Source organism: Ambystoma mexicanum, chromosome 6q (genome assembly GCF_040938575.1).
Source record: "Ambystoma mexicanum isolate Mex_15411 chromosome 6q, UKY_AmexF1_1, whole genome shotgun sequence".
Lineage (NCBI taxonomy): Eukaryota > Metazoa > Chordata > Amphibia > Caudata > Ambystomatidae > Ambystoma > Ambystoma mexicanum.
Window position 1 is genome coordinate 248,110,642 of NC_090937.1, and position 14,900 is coordinate 248,125,541.

Sequence of the window (14,900 nt, forward strand, 5' to 3'; positions counted from 1 at the left end):
TAGGCACCTCAGCCAAAAACATCAAAAAACTTCAAACGGTGCAGAACAATGCCCTCAGAGCAGCCACTGGAATCTCTAAAAGAGACCACATCTCGGCCACCAGAAAATCCGTCCACTGGCTGCTACCTGTCAAGGAACGGATTCTCTTCAAATCACTGCCACTTACCCACAAATGTCACCATGACACAGCACCTCGCTACCTTGCGCAGAGATGTTTTGGTCCCTCCTCAAACAGACCAACCAGATCCAGCCACACCAACCGACTATCAATTCCAAAAAGCATCAGAACCAGAGCAGGGGGCGCTAGCTTCCCAGTCCTTGCAGTCACCAACTGAAACCTGTTACCCGCCGAGATCAGAGGCATCAAGTCCCACCTGGGCTTCCGAAAAGCTATAAAAACCATGTTGTTTGTATAAATGCCACTCGGACCTGGTACTGGACATATGCATTTCTCACCTGTCAGTGCTCACCTTGCCAACTGTATAACCTATGTAAGGCAGCCCTCCTTATCCAGTCTATTGGCAGTCACGATCTCTCTGTAACATTCACTGTCTACTGCATCTTGCACTGTAACTAAGTCATTTTCTTGAAACAGCGCCCCTATGCCTCCGGGCTGCGTGGCGCTTTACAAATGCAAATATAAATAAATAAATAAATATGTGGTGGACCTGCCCCACCATGCAATCCTTTTGGAACCATTGCATTGCCACTATAAAAGATATCACCCAGGTAACGATTCCCAATGAACCGGAAGCTATTTTACTTGGCGCGCCAGCACCGGGATCCTATCCAAGGGATGGGACGACTGGCAATCTTCTTACCCAAATGCTATTAGCGGCAAGGATCACAACGGCCCATACATGGAAAAACATTGAGGGCCCCTCACTGAATGTATGGTGGACCAAACTCTGGGACATTTTGGTGGTGGAAAAGGTCACGGCAGCCAAAGCAGGTCTCCTACACCGGTTTACAGACATTTGGGCCCCGCTTATAGACCACGAGCGGAAGTTCCCGGCACAAACCCATGAACCTTGAGCTGCCCAACTGGCCCTATGAGAAAGCTCCGAGCTAGCACCAAATGGACCTGACCTGCGTGCAGCCAAGTGGATGCCTGAACTGGTGGAGTGAGGGGGGAGGAGGGACAAGTAGTCTTGCGTTATGATAAGATGTATGCTTTTTATCTATGTGCTATCTCTGCTTGTGCAACCGTTTCAAAATAAACAAGTAAAAAACAAAAGAGCCCTCTGGTTTAGTTTTCAGGAGCTGCTCTATTTTCCCTGGCTACTGTGTTGCCGGCACGCAGAGGGAGGGGCATCCATAAAAAACTTTGCTCGAGCGCACAGTGCTGCTGAGTTAGTTGCAGAGTTGCTTCAGTTTCATGGCAGTCCTTGACCTGGAGCTGGTTTGTTTTCCCCGTTTACTGTGTTGCCGGCCCGCTGAGGATGAGGAGGGGCATCCACACAAAAACCCTGCTTGAGTGCGGAGCACCATGGAGTTAGCTGCAGAGTTGCTGCAGTCTTGTGGCAGTCCTGTGGAGGATGTGCGACAAGGCAGCAAGTTAAACAACACAGGTGAGCCCAACTAAGGATTGTGACAAATCCTGAGATATCGTCGCTTTTCCCCGAGGGGAAGTCCCTTCACATGAGGCCAGGGTGGTGAGGCCACTACCCGATAGTCCCTCAGGGGGTGGCACTCAGAAGGACGATCTCATAGTGGGAGAGCTCCCCTCTGGAGACAAGGGAGAACATCTCGGGAGAATGAAGTATACCCATCCCCCACCCATGCCCTAAACAACCCTGCAGTCCTTAGACCCCTCTTCTTACCCATACTCCTATGGAGAAAATTACTTCTGTAACATCTGTGAGATTAACCTAACCAAAAGTGCTGGGACAAAGAAGATCATTGAGAGCTCTGAGGTTTTCCCTGACCCAAGTACTGGGCAGAGGTGGCCCATAGGAGGAACAGGACTGACATGACAGCCCCTACTGCAGGTGTGGATATTGCACCAGGGTGGAGCCTGCATAACAAAGGGGGAACCGAAGAAGGACATGGTGTCTTCAGCCCGCGACGAACCAAGGAGTTTCGGATCATGTCCAGTGAAGAACCAGGCAGAGCGACGGACGCAGGCGAGCGGGCGTGGAAGTCTCACAGAGGCCAAGCAGGAAGCAACCTCACCGCCAGTCAAAGTACAGTGTGGTGGCGAGGCCGTGAGAAGCAGCCCACAGACCCGAGCAGCTGACAAGGCGAGGAAGAAGGAACTCTGGTGCTCCCGCAAGGACGCCCGATCCCAGGTAGAACCGGAAAGCCATCTGATCCCAACGGCAGATACAGGGAAGTTCGGGAGACCTGGTAGGGACACGGGCAGACAGCAAATTGGTCCTGCATCAGAGGAACGCTTCCCCCGCCTACTGGCCTAGCAAAAACCACTGACCACCAGCAAGTGAGAGTCATAGGGGTCGGGGGCCCCGATCAAGGAGCGAGGCATCTTCGTCATACCAGTAGTTGGCGAGAAAGTAAGCAAAGTAATCTGAATCAGAGAGTGAGAGCACAGGGGTCAGAGACCCACATCAAGGAGTAAAGCATCTTCCTCATATTGGTTCTTGACGAGAGTGTGAACCAAGAGAGCTGAACGAAAAGCGAGAGAAACAGGGGTCTGGGACCCAAACCAGGAAGTGAGACACTGTCAGGAATAAGGGCTGGCAGAGACGTGGAGTGCTAAAATTTGCCTACTAATATACAGGAGTGTTGGGAGGACCTGAAAACTACAGTTACCAGCAGCCTCAGCGTGCCGGGTAGTTCTGCACGCGCGCACGTTGCCAGCTGTATGGAATTAAGCACAGCTTATTAGCAGGCAACGGCGAGTGGCAGGTGTGGCTTATTTTGTTCGTTGGATGTTTAGGGAGCAGGCTGTAACGCTCACCTGATTCCCGTAGAGGCGCCGGTCTTGACTGGGCATATACCGTATCTTCAAAGGTGATGTGTAACACACGGCTGGCTCTTTGGGCTGGACCTCTGTGCACTGTATGTCTGGCTCGAAGGGTAAGATGTCTTAGGTAAGTGAACGCCGTGCTCTCCATCTGCCTCGAGGCAGGGTGCTGTAACCAGTTTCTTCACTGGATAAGGGGAGCAGGCCTCTTGACTTCAGAGGACTGCTGTCCGTCGTTTACTGCACGAACGGTAAGTTTCGAGTAATTCTAATGTCTTTAAAGTCTTTAGTAATGATGTCTCTTGTTTTGCAGGGTTCCGGCGATGGCGGATGGCGGGCTGAAGTGAGTTGAAGATGGAGCCCGTGTGATGAATAGAAGCGCCTGGAAGCACGTAAGTAAGCGCTTGTTGCCTGCTTCACGATGCGCTCTAACTGTCTTTTTATTTTGCAGGTACAAGTTCGGGGCGGCTGCAGGGTGCCGGAATACCCACTGGGTTAGATGTGGAAAGGAGTAATGGCACGTGAGTATTAAAGTTCCCCAATGTCTTTAAACGCACCTTGTTTTGTCTTTCAGATGCGGGATGCAGCGCCGAAGGCCTCCGGAGCGTGCGAAGAGTTGGTAAGCTTTTGTCTTTCAGATGCCGGAATGCAGTGTGAAGACCTCCGGAGCGCACGAAGAGTAGGTAAGCCTTTGTCTTTCAGATGCCGGAATGCAGCGCGAGGCGTTGGTGACAGCCGATGGACCAGGTAAGTGAAGAGCTGTCACTGAAGACCGTAATGCTAACCTGTTCTTTCTTGTCTTTATAGGCGTTGCTGAAGACTGGATTCAGAATGGTAAGCCTTTTTCCTTAGGCCCAGGATCAGATGCAGAAGACACGATGAGCGTTCTGCTGCTGAGGATGCAGAATAATGCAAAGCAAGATTCATCCATCGGGTGTGGTTTAAATAGCCTCCTGTAGTGCTTAGGTGTCTCCTCCCACCCCACGCCTAAGAAAAGAGTTCCTGCTTTCCAGAAGAGTTCCAGTGTTCTGAATCTAGGGAGTGGCTCCTGCCCCACCCAACAGGAAAAGTAGTTCCAAACAGAAGAGGATCAGAGACTCAACTGGCAGGCAAGTAAGCAGCATGGTCTGCTGCAGGTAAGTCCACCCAAGCATTATGAGCCCGGCGCTTCCAGCGCTGGGACTGGGCATATTTATGAGCCTGGTGCCACTGGCGCCAGGACTGGGTCCAAAAGGTCCCAATTGGGACTGGTTGGCACTCGGAACCTGGGTTATGGATCTGCTTCCAAGGGAGTTGGGAAAACCCTGACCTTTTGGAAGCAGAGATCATGACACAGGCATGCCGCACGCTGAGGAAAGCAAAACTGAACGCGGGACGAATTCCCTACGGTAGCTGTATCAGGAGGAGCAGGAGGGACCGCAGAGCAGACGGTTGATTCACAGCACTTCACCCTTTGTCTGGGCAGTCCGCGGGGCTCCCAGACCCGAGATAAGTACAGGGGGAAGTTTTGTGTTTCTCTGTGAGCTGATTGGTGTCAAGGGTGGTGTTACTGCAAGGCACGGAGCGTCTGTGAAGTCCCGAGGGGCTCCCAGACTCAAGATAAGTACCTGGGCCAACATTGAAAGGCGTGGTGTGTCCAATCTGATGTGTATACGTTATATGTGCAAAAGTGGTTACCGTCTTACACTTAAGCAACTCTTGTGAGCACATGTATACAGCGGTGTGCAGGAAACTCACGCATACTGCATGGCCAAAAGGACTCAAGGGTCCTAGCTGACTCAGGGGCATGGAGCGAAACTTCTCTAGTGCAAATAACTAGTTGGGGGCTCAATGTATGTTTTTGTATGTTGTTTATGCTGCCCGAAGGGCCATGTGTAATTGTATGTTCATTCTGGGATTAATCCCTGTTGTTTGTTTTCATCACGCTGCTTGCTATATGTGTCTTTTGTAAGAAAGGAGAGTGCAGTATATGTATTAAGGTGTGCTGCTTAGTTACAGGTAGCACCAGAGGTTTAAGGAGTACCAGGTTATTGAATTATCTGTTTAGTTATATGTTAGATAGGTTAGGGTTTCTTCTCTGTGCTTCCCCATTCCCATCCAATATAGGAGTTCCTTACCCTCTATCCGATGTTCCTAACTTCCCCCATCCTATCCACAACCTCTCCCTAACCCCTCTTCCCCCCAATGGCTGCCACATGGCGACCTGTCATCTAAAATCAGGCGCCTGTGCCAACCACGGTGGAAGGGTCGAATTAATTTGGCTTTCGTGGTTCGGGGGAGAGTGTCGATCTCTCTTCCTTTTCATTAAGTTGTGATTGTGACATAATACACCACCCCCATATTGGGATACTCACAACCACCCAAGCCAAATGGACCCGCCTCCTCCACCTTTAGCTGATGTGCTAAAGGCTTTACAAGACATTCAGTTGGAATTAGCACATGCACGGCAGGAAGCTACTACGTTGAAAGCACAGGTACAAGGGTTGGTAACACAAGGTACACCCTTGGAAGGGCCCAGTTCATCTAACACTACGGGAGCTTCTACTAGTAGGAATCCTACAGTTATTGTTCAACCTCCCAGAAGTGTACCCCTGGCAGCACCAGAATGTTTTTCACAAGATCCTAGAAAATATATGACGTTTCTCACACAATGTCGACTTTTTTGTGCAAACCTGCAGCTTTTGAAACCATTCAAGCTAGAACAGCATTTGTGATATCCTATTTGACAGGCAATGCAGCAGCATGGGCAATGCCTCTGGTTCAGAAAGATGATCCTTTATTATATAATTGGGATAATTTCTTGGCAGAATTCAGCCGACTGTTTGATAGAAGGGAAGTGTCATTGGCACAGGATAAAGAGTTGCTGGGTTTAAGGCAGGGGTCACTAGACCTGGTAAAATATGCTACACAGTTACACAGGCTTGTTGCCTGCTTCACGATGCGCTCTAACTGTCTTTTTATTTTGCAGGTACAAGTTCGGGGCGGCTGCAGGGTGCCGGAATACCCACTGGGTTAGATGTGGAAAGGAGTAATGGCACGTGAGTATTAAAGTTCCCCAATGTCTTTAAACGCACCTTGTTTTGTCTTTCAGATGCGGGATGCAGCGCCGAAGGCCTCCGGAGCGTGCGAAGAGTTGGTAAGCTTTTGTCTTTCAGATGCCGGAATGCAGTGTGAAGACCTCCGGAGCGCACGAAGAGTAGGTAAGCCTTTGTCTTTCAGATGCCGGAATGCAGCGCGAGGCGTTGGTGACAGCCGATGGACCAGGTAAGTGAAGAGCTGTCACTGAAGACCGTAATGCTAACCTGTTCTTTCTTGTCTTTATAGGCGTTGCTGAAGACTGGATTCAGAATGGTAAGCCTTTTTCCTTAGGCCCAGGATCAGATGCAGAAGACACGATGAGCGTTCTGCTGCTGAGGATGCAGAATAATGCAAAGCAAGATTCATCCATCGGGTGTGGTTTAAATAGCCTCCTGTAGTGCTTAGGTGTCTCCTCCCACAGCCACGCCTAAGAAAAGAGTTCCTGCTTTCCAGAAGAGTTCCAGTGTTCTGAATCTAGGGAGTGGCTCCTGCCCCACCCAACAGGAAAAGTAGTTCCAAACAGAAGAGGATCAGAGACTCAACTGGCAGGCAAGTAAGCAGCATGGTCTGCTGCAGGTAAGTCCACCCAAGCATTATGAGCCCGGCGCTTCCAGCGCTGGGACTGGGCATATTTATGAGCCTGGTGCCACTGGCGCCAGGACTGGGTCCAAAAGGTCCCAATTGGGACTGGTTGGCACTCGGAACCTGGGTTATGGATCTGCTTCCAAGGGAGTTGGGAAAACCCTGACCTTTTGGAAGCAGAGATCATGACACAGGCATGCCGCACGCTGAGGAAAGCAAAACTGAACGCGGGACGAATTCCCTACGGTAGCTGTATCAGGAGGAGCAGGAGGGACCGCAGAGCAGACGGTTGATTCACAGCACTTCACCCTTTGTCTGGGCAGTCCGCGGGGCTCCCAGACCCGAGATAAGTACAGGGGGAAGTTTCGTGTTTCTCTGTGAGCGGATTGGTGTCAAGGGTGGTGTTACTGCAAGGCACGGAGCGTCTGTGAAGTCCCGAGGGGCTCCCAGACTCAAGATAAGTACCTGGGCCAACATTGAAAGGCGTGGTGTGTCCAATCTGATGTGTATACGTTATATGTGCAAAAGTGGTTACCGTCTTACACTTAAGCAACTCTTGTGAGCACATGTATACAGCGGTGTGCAGGAAACTCACGCATACTGCATGGCCAAAAGGACTCAAGGGTCCTAGCTGACTCAGGGGCATGGAGCGAAACTTCTCTAGTGCAAATAACTAGTTGGGGGCTCAATGTATGTTTTTGTATGTTGTTTATGCTGCCCGAAGGGCCATGTGTAATTGTATGTTCATTCTGGGATTAATCCCTGTTGTTTGTTTTCATCACGCTGCTTGCTATATGTGTCTTTTGTAAGAAAGGAGAGTGCAGTATATGTATTAAGGTGTGCTGCTTAGTTACAGGTAGCACCAGAGGTTTAAGGAGTACCAGGTTATTGAATTATCTGTTTAGTTATATGTTAGATAGGTTAGGGTTTCTTCTCTGTGCTTCCCCATTCCCATCCAATATAGGAGTTCCTTACCCTCTATCCGATGTTCCTAACTTCCCCCATCCTATCCACAACCTCTCCCTAACCCCTCTTCCCCCCAATGGCTGCCACATGGCGACCTGTCATCTAAAATCAGGCGCCTGTGCCAACCACGGTGGAAGGGTCGAATTAATTTGGCTTTCGTGGTTCGGGGGAGAGTGTCGATCTCTCTTCCTTTTCATTAAGTTGTGATTGTGACATAATAAACCACCCCCATATTGGGATACTCACAACCACCCAAGCCAAATGGACCCGCCTCCTCCACCTTTAGCTGATGTGCTAAAGGCTTTACAAGACATTCAGTTGGAATTAGCACATGCACGGCAGGAAGCTACTACGTTGAAAGCACAGGTACAAGGGTTGGTAACACAAGGTACACCCTTGGAAGGGCCCAGTTCATCTAACACTACGGGAGCTTCTACTAGTAGGAATCCTACAGTTATTGTTCAACCTCCCAGAAGTGTACCCCTGGCAGCACCAGAATGTTTTTCACAAGATCCTAGAAAATATATGACGTTTCTCACACAATGTCGACTTTTTTGTGCAAACCTGCAGCTTTTGAAACCATTCAAGCTAGAACAGCATTTGTGATATCCTATTTGACAGGCAATGCAGCAGCATGGGCAATGCCTCTGGTTCAGAAAGATGATCCTTTATTATATAATTGGGATAATTTCTTGGCAGAATTCAGCCGACTGTTTGATAGAAGGGAAGTGTCATTGGCACAGGATAAAGAGTTGCTGGGTTTAAGGCAGGGGTCACTAGACCTGGTAAAATATGTTACACAGTTCAACAGATTGGTAATTGAAACAGAATGGCCAGTGGCAAAACAGACAGTATTGTTTTATCAGGGGTTACGTGAGGAACTGAAAGACGCCATAGCCCAAGTAGAACCACAACCAAGTAACTGTACGGCCATGATAGACCTAGCCCTGAGGTTAGATCATCGAATGAATGAGAGAAAGGGAGATAAGAAGAGGCCAGAAGTTGGCCCATTTGTGAGATTAGATAGGAGCAGAGGGGTAAGGAGTAGTGAGGTTGAAACAATGCAGATTGGTAGTCTAAGAGGACCCCTATCCGAAGTGGAAAAGGAACAGCGTAAGATTAACAAATTGTGTTTATATTGTGGACAGGCAGGCCATTTTATACGTACCCGCCATAATACTCCTCAGAGAAGTGCAGGAGGGGAACAGAGCAAAAAGGAAGCAGAAAAAGAATTGGGCCGGCCTTAGGGGGAACTCAGGTGACAGGCCCAAAAGAATCAAGGTTCCCTAGATGGGTTGCAAATACAGTAGGGTATAAGACCTCTCACTTGTATATTCTGGTGACATTATGTTGGGCAATGTCCAAGCAGGTAGTATTGGCTATGGTGGATTCAGGAGCCACAGGTAATTATGTGGATATTACATTGGCCAATCAGTTAGGGTTACCTTTACAAGACAAACAGCGGGTGGAAGGGGTACAGTCGGTGGACTGTTCTCCTTAGGTGTCAGGGTCTATACGACAGCAAGCGCTAGCTTTGCAGATGATATGTGCATCAGGCCATAGGGAAGACATTACTTTTGATTTGATAGCTGCACCGCAATTTGGTTTGATTTTGGGAATGCCCTGGCTAGTGCAACACAATCCAAGAATTGATTGGGAAAAACAGGCAGTATGGTTTGAAGAGAAGAAGTGTCAAGAGCACATGTTACCGGAAGTGGGTACCACAGCTTTTTTGGCTAATCAGGAAGGAATTGATCAAGTAGTCGGAGCAGTGGAATCAGGAATTCCCTTGCAATACAGAGAATTTGCTAAAGTGTTTGACAAGGGTGGGTAAGAGAGGTTACCGCCACATCGGCCATATGATTGTGTCATTGAATTGGAAGCTGGGGCAAAGTTGCCATGTAGTAGAATCTACGCTCTTACGGAAACAGAGAATAAACACTTAAGAGAATATCTGGATGATATGTTAGAGAAGGGGTTCATTAGGCACTCCACTTCTCCGGTCTCCTCCCCTTTATTCTTTGTTCCGAAGAAGGAGGGGACATTACAGACTTGTATTGATTACCGTGCCTTAAACAAGGTAACAATAAAAAATAGATTTCCATTACCTTTAATTTTGGTTTTACTGGATCAAGTAAGGGCATCGAAAATCTATACTAAGTTGGATCTAAGAGGAGAATACCATCTGATAAGAGTACAGGAGGGGGATGAGTGGAAAACAGCATTTCGGACAAAGTTTGGATTATTTCAGTACTTGGTTATGCCATTTGGATTATGTAACGCCCCGCAGCATTTCAATTCATTATGCAAGAAATTTTGAGGGACTTCATTGATGTTTTTGTTATAGTTTACATTGATGACATTTTGATTTATTCAGTCTCGCTAGAACAGCATGTGAAGCATGTGAGGGCAGTGCTGCAACGGCTGCAGGAGTATCAGCTTAGTGTTAAATTGGAGAAATGTGCGTTTCACACGAGGCAAGTGGAATTTTTAGGGTTTATCTTAACCCCAGAAGGTGTGGTGATGGATGCAAAGAAAGTACAGGCAGTGACAGATTGGCAATCTCCCCAATGCCTCAAGGATATACAATCGTTCTTAGGCTTTGCCAATTTCTATCAGCGTTTCATTAGTAATTTCTCAAACATAGTCACACCAATTACTAGACTACTTAAAAAGGCAGTACCATTTAATTGGGGCCATGAAGCGGAAAAGGCCTTTCAGGAATTGAAGGTAGCATTCACTACATCACCTGTGTTGAAACATCCAGACACAAATCAAACATTCCAGGTGGAGACTGATGCTAGCAATGTGGCGATAAGTGTTATTTTGTCACAGAAGGATGAGGAGCGAGTATGGCACCCAGTAGCATTTTACTCTAGAAAGTTATCAGCAAATGAACAGAATTATTCTATCACAGACAAGGAATTGTTAGCCATTCGATCAGCTTTTTTAGAGTGGAGACATTATTTGTTGGGGGCTAAGCATCAGGTGGTCACTGATCACAAAAACTTGCAATATTTCAAGACTGCTCACAAACTTAGTCCTCAGCAACTCCGCTGGTCGCTATATTTCAATGAATTTGATTTTGTAGTGACATTCAGACCAGGGAAGAACAATGGAAAAGCTGATGCATTGTCTAGGCAGCAAAATTTGGATAATGTGGTGGGTGAAGTAAGAGCAATCATTCCCCCAGAGAGCTATTACCAAGAAACTAATTGATGAGGTCAAGAGGGCTCTACCACCAATGCGACTTCAGGAGTGGCGGGATAGTCATTCTGCAAGGAGGGTGCAGGATGGGTTGCCATATCATCAAGATCGATTATTTCTGCCTACTAAGGAATTACAGGACAAGGCTCTATACTGGTGTCATAATTCTCCTTTAGCCGGGCATTCAGGCCAAAGAAAGATGCAAGCCATGTTGGAAAAATATTTTTGGTGAGACAGATGTGGGAATATATCTATCATAATGTGAGAATTGTATGTGTAATAAAGCAGATCATGTGAAAAAAAGAGGGTTGTTACAACCATTGCCCACTCCTGAGAAAGCATGGACTCACATATCAATGGATTTAATCACCGATCTTCCATCTGACAAACAGTTTGACACTATTTGGGTAGTGGTGGATTTTTTGTCCAAAAAAGAACATTTTATTCCTTATGAAGGAATTCCTGGAGCAGGCAAGTTAGCAGAGTTGTTTCTTCAACATGTGGATAGACTGCATGGGTAGCCAAAGAGTATTGGATCAGACCGAGGCCCGCAGTTTACTTCCAAGTTTTGGCGCGCTTTCTGTCACATGTTGGGAATCAACTGTGCTCTATCTACCAGTTATCACCCTCAAACGGATGGTCAGACGGAACGAGTAAATCAAACACTCGAACAATACTTGAGAGGCTGTTTGGGGGATGGCCTAAATTCTTGGGTGCATTCACTATGGTTGGCTGAATTTACTTATAGCAACACCTTCCACACTTCTTTGGGTATGGCTCCCAATGAATGTTTATATGGACATGAACAGAACATGTTACCAGAACATCTGCCTGAAATGGAAAATATACCAGTGTTATAGGACCGAAAACAGTTGCTTCTTAAAATCAGACAGAAAGCGCGCACAAATTTGGAACAGGCCAAGGAAGCATATAAAAGAAAAGCTGACAAGCATAGACAGGAGAGTCCTCGCTATAAGATAGGAGACAAGGTTTGGTTATCAACCAGAAATCTCTCTTTAATAGGGTCTCGTAAAGGTATTCCTAGGTTTATTGGACCTTATGAAATCATTTCCTGTGTGTCTTCTACAGCTATGAAACTGTGTTTGCCTACGACCTTACCTATACACTCGGTGTTCCATGTGTCTTTGCTTAAACCCGCCACTCCAGGGATGACTACTAAAATACCTCCAGCAATGACGAAGGATGGACAAACAGAATTTGAAGTAAAACGCATTTTGGATGCCAAAAGAAGACAGCAACAATTACGGTATTTGATTCAATGGGAAGGTTATGGGCCTGAGGATTGTTCTTGGGAGCCAGCAAGAGATGTTCATGCTCCCAGTGTATAGGAGGTCCCAAACATGGTCTACACCCCTGCCCCCCATTTCAAGGTACCAGGAACATACTCGCCAAAATACGTGACGTATGAGGAGCAATTGAACCAACAGAGAGCTATACTGGGCCTATGCCTGGTGCCCATCAGAAGAGCAATCCCGGCTGAAATGTCTATAACCACACAGCCATGGGCTGCACAGCACCCTCTCAGACAACCATACCAGCAGCTGACACGAAACAAAGACTACTTACAGACTGTCCCCGAAGAGACCGACATAGCCTTAATGGAAGGCAAATGGTGATGACATAAGAGCCCAGACATGACGTACAGATAACCATAAAACGACGACCAAAAGATGGTACACAAGGACGAAATGGACACAAGGACACACTGATGTGATAGATGTATAAGAAGATACAACGTTGCAGCACAAAGAATGTAACCAGTATCGAATTGTGCAACTGACTAAATGCATGTAAATAGGCTCGGAACGCAAGAAGCTAAGTAAACGGTACGGCTCGCAATGCTTAGTAGAAGCTTAGAGCGGCAAGCGCCAATCATAAATCTACCTAAATGAAGCACACTCTACAAGTGCGATTCCATTTTGTAAAGCAGAACTAAGCCCATGTTGCAAAGGACTAACAAGGCCAAGATTCATATTCCAGCCAAAGCCAAGGGAAAGTGCAGAATCGAAACTCAGTAAGAAGTAGCTCATGCCTGGGAATTCGAGGTCAACCTAAGGAAGGGAGGAGAGCAGCAACTTCAGATAATCGAAACTTCAGAGCATACCAGCCAGCCAGTGAAGGTCGAGATAAGGAGGCCCCAGGCAGGTGGCGAGGCTAAGTAAGAATCAAATACACGAAAAGAAGGAAAATGAAGCAGATTCACGGTGAACAGGCACGTGACCAGCCAAGGGCAAAGAGGTACCAACATCTGATGTCACCCAGAACCCAGGATGCCTTAACTTTTCCTAATAAGAAGCTACAGTTTCGAGGCCATCCTCAGCCAACTAATTGACACATAGCCCTAAAGGTACTGATTGATGGAACGGAGGCAGGGTGAATCTTGGGGCACTCTGTATCTGGGTGCCATTCTGCATACTGCTAATTAAAGTGGAGATGTATCCTAGGGGTGAAACCCACCCAATCACAATGGACCAAATAATCTAGGGTACTATAGCTTGTAGAACCAATAAGACGTCGTAGTTGTAGTGACGTCTATCATGAGTGATGTAGTGGGATGGGCGTAGACACCCACCCGATAAGAGTTATCCAATCTGCATGCTCTGTTACCCTATACAGATATAGCACCTATATCTAAGTTACCTTTACGACCAATAGAATTGCATGACAAACCTATGAGTTTTACACGTCAAATGATGATGAATTTTGCCCATAAAAGTTGCTGTCTGAATGAAGAAGGGGGAAGTTGAAGCGAGATAGGCAATCGCGACTCTGTTGATTACCATTTGTTTCCCCGTTTTTTTGTACTTGTCATTAAACAGACTTCCCTTTGCCAAACTATTGAGTTGTCCTTATTGAATTGTGTCGGAGTAAGAGAATCCTGCACCCCAACCTCCTCAAGGTGCAGCTATCTTGTCTTACAGGTACTCGAGGGTGAGCTATGACCTATGGGCCCGTCAGAGGGCGCTTTGCCCTCCTGTACACTTGGTAGCGTGAGGATGGTTAGACCATCAAATATTGATTAATTAATAGTAAGACACGCATAGACCGACGGCACGAAGTAACTCTAGGCCTTCGGCAATATCACGAGTCCTTCGCCATTCGGCTGAGTAGACTGAGAAGCTTCCCGTGGACAATGATAGTCTAACTCAAGAATCTGCAGTGGGTCTGAAGGAACCTGCCTTTCAAAGCATAACCCTTCTCATTCCCACGGGCAGCGGATCGGACGAAAAGACTCCAAGAGGCGGGAAAGGAGGGGCGGTGATCCCGAAGTTCCAGAGAGGAAAAGATGCGAGCGGTGAGTGAAACAATAAACTCATTACTTTGGCAAATGTCTTGTAGGCACTAGAACAAGTAAGGGAAAGGTAACGGAGGGTGGCGGAGAAAAATAAAAATAGTCAGAAGTAGAGAAGACTGCATATATATAAGGGATTAATGACTTGAGTATAATAGAGAAAAAGTGGTTACCGGGATAGACACCCGAAAGAAAAATAGTGGTTACCGGTATGGCACCTGAGAGAAAACGAGAAGGATACCAGGAAGGACACCTGAGATAAAAAAGGAAGAGGATTTGCCTTGTTCCTGCGCTTTAATATAGCGGTCAAAAGAAACGTGAACTCAGAGCCTACATAATGGGGGACGATTAGACTACGGGGACGATTAAAGACGGTGCTAAAGGGGTTTGTTTAAACCCCATGTCGGGGTATTGATTAGAAGGCAGGTATATGTGTGTCCAGCTGGTGTCCGTCTAGTCTGTCAAATGCCTGTCAACTGTGTCTTGTTATATCTCAAATGTAAAGAACTGTATCATTGATTGTTTGAAATGAAGTTTGGGCTTTACGCAATTCCGTAACTAAGAGGGAATCGCCAGTGAATTGATGTTCTTGAGTAAATTGATTATATAGAATTTTGGCGGGAAAGACTGGATTGGAGCTTGCGTATTTGGTGCTCGCTCATACTGTTGGACGTGTGAAAATTGCATAAAATATTGCTGGTAACGAAATTTGAGAATGGAGGAGATTACCCCACTTGCCCATTTGTGCAAGCAATTGCCCAAACACGCACCCAAGCTTAAGAAGTATAGTACGGAGTGGGTTAAGGGTACCGCCCACAAAATGTTTAT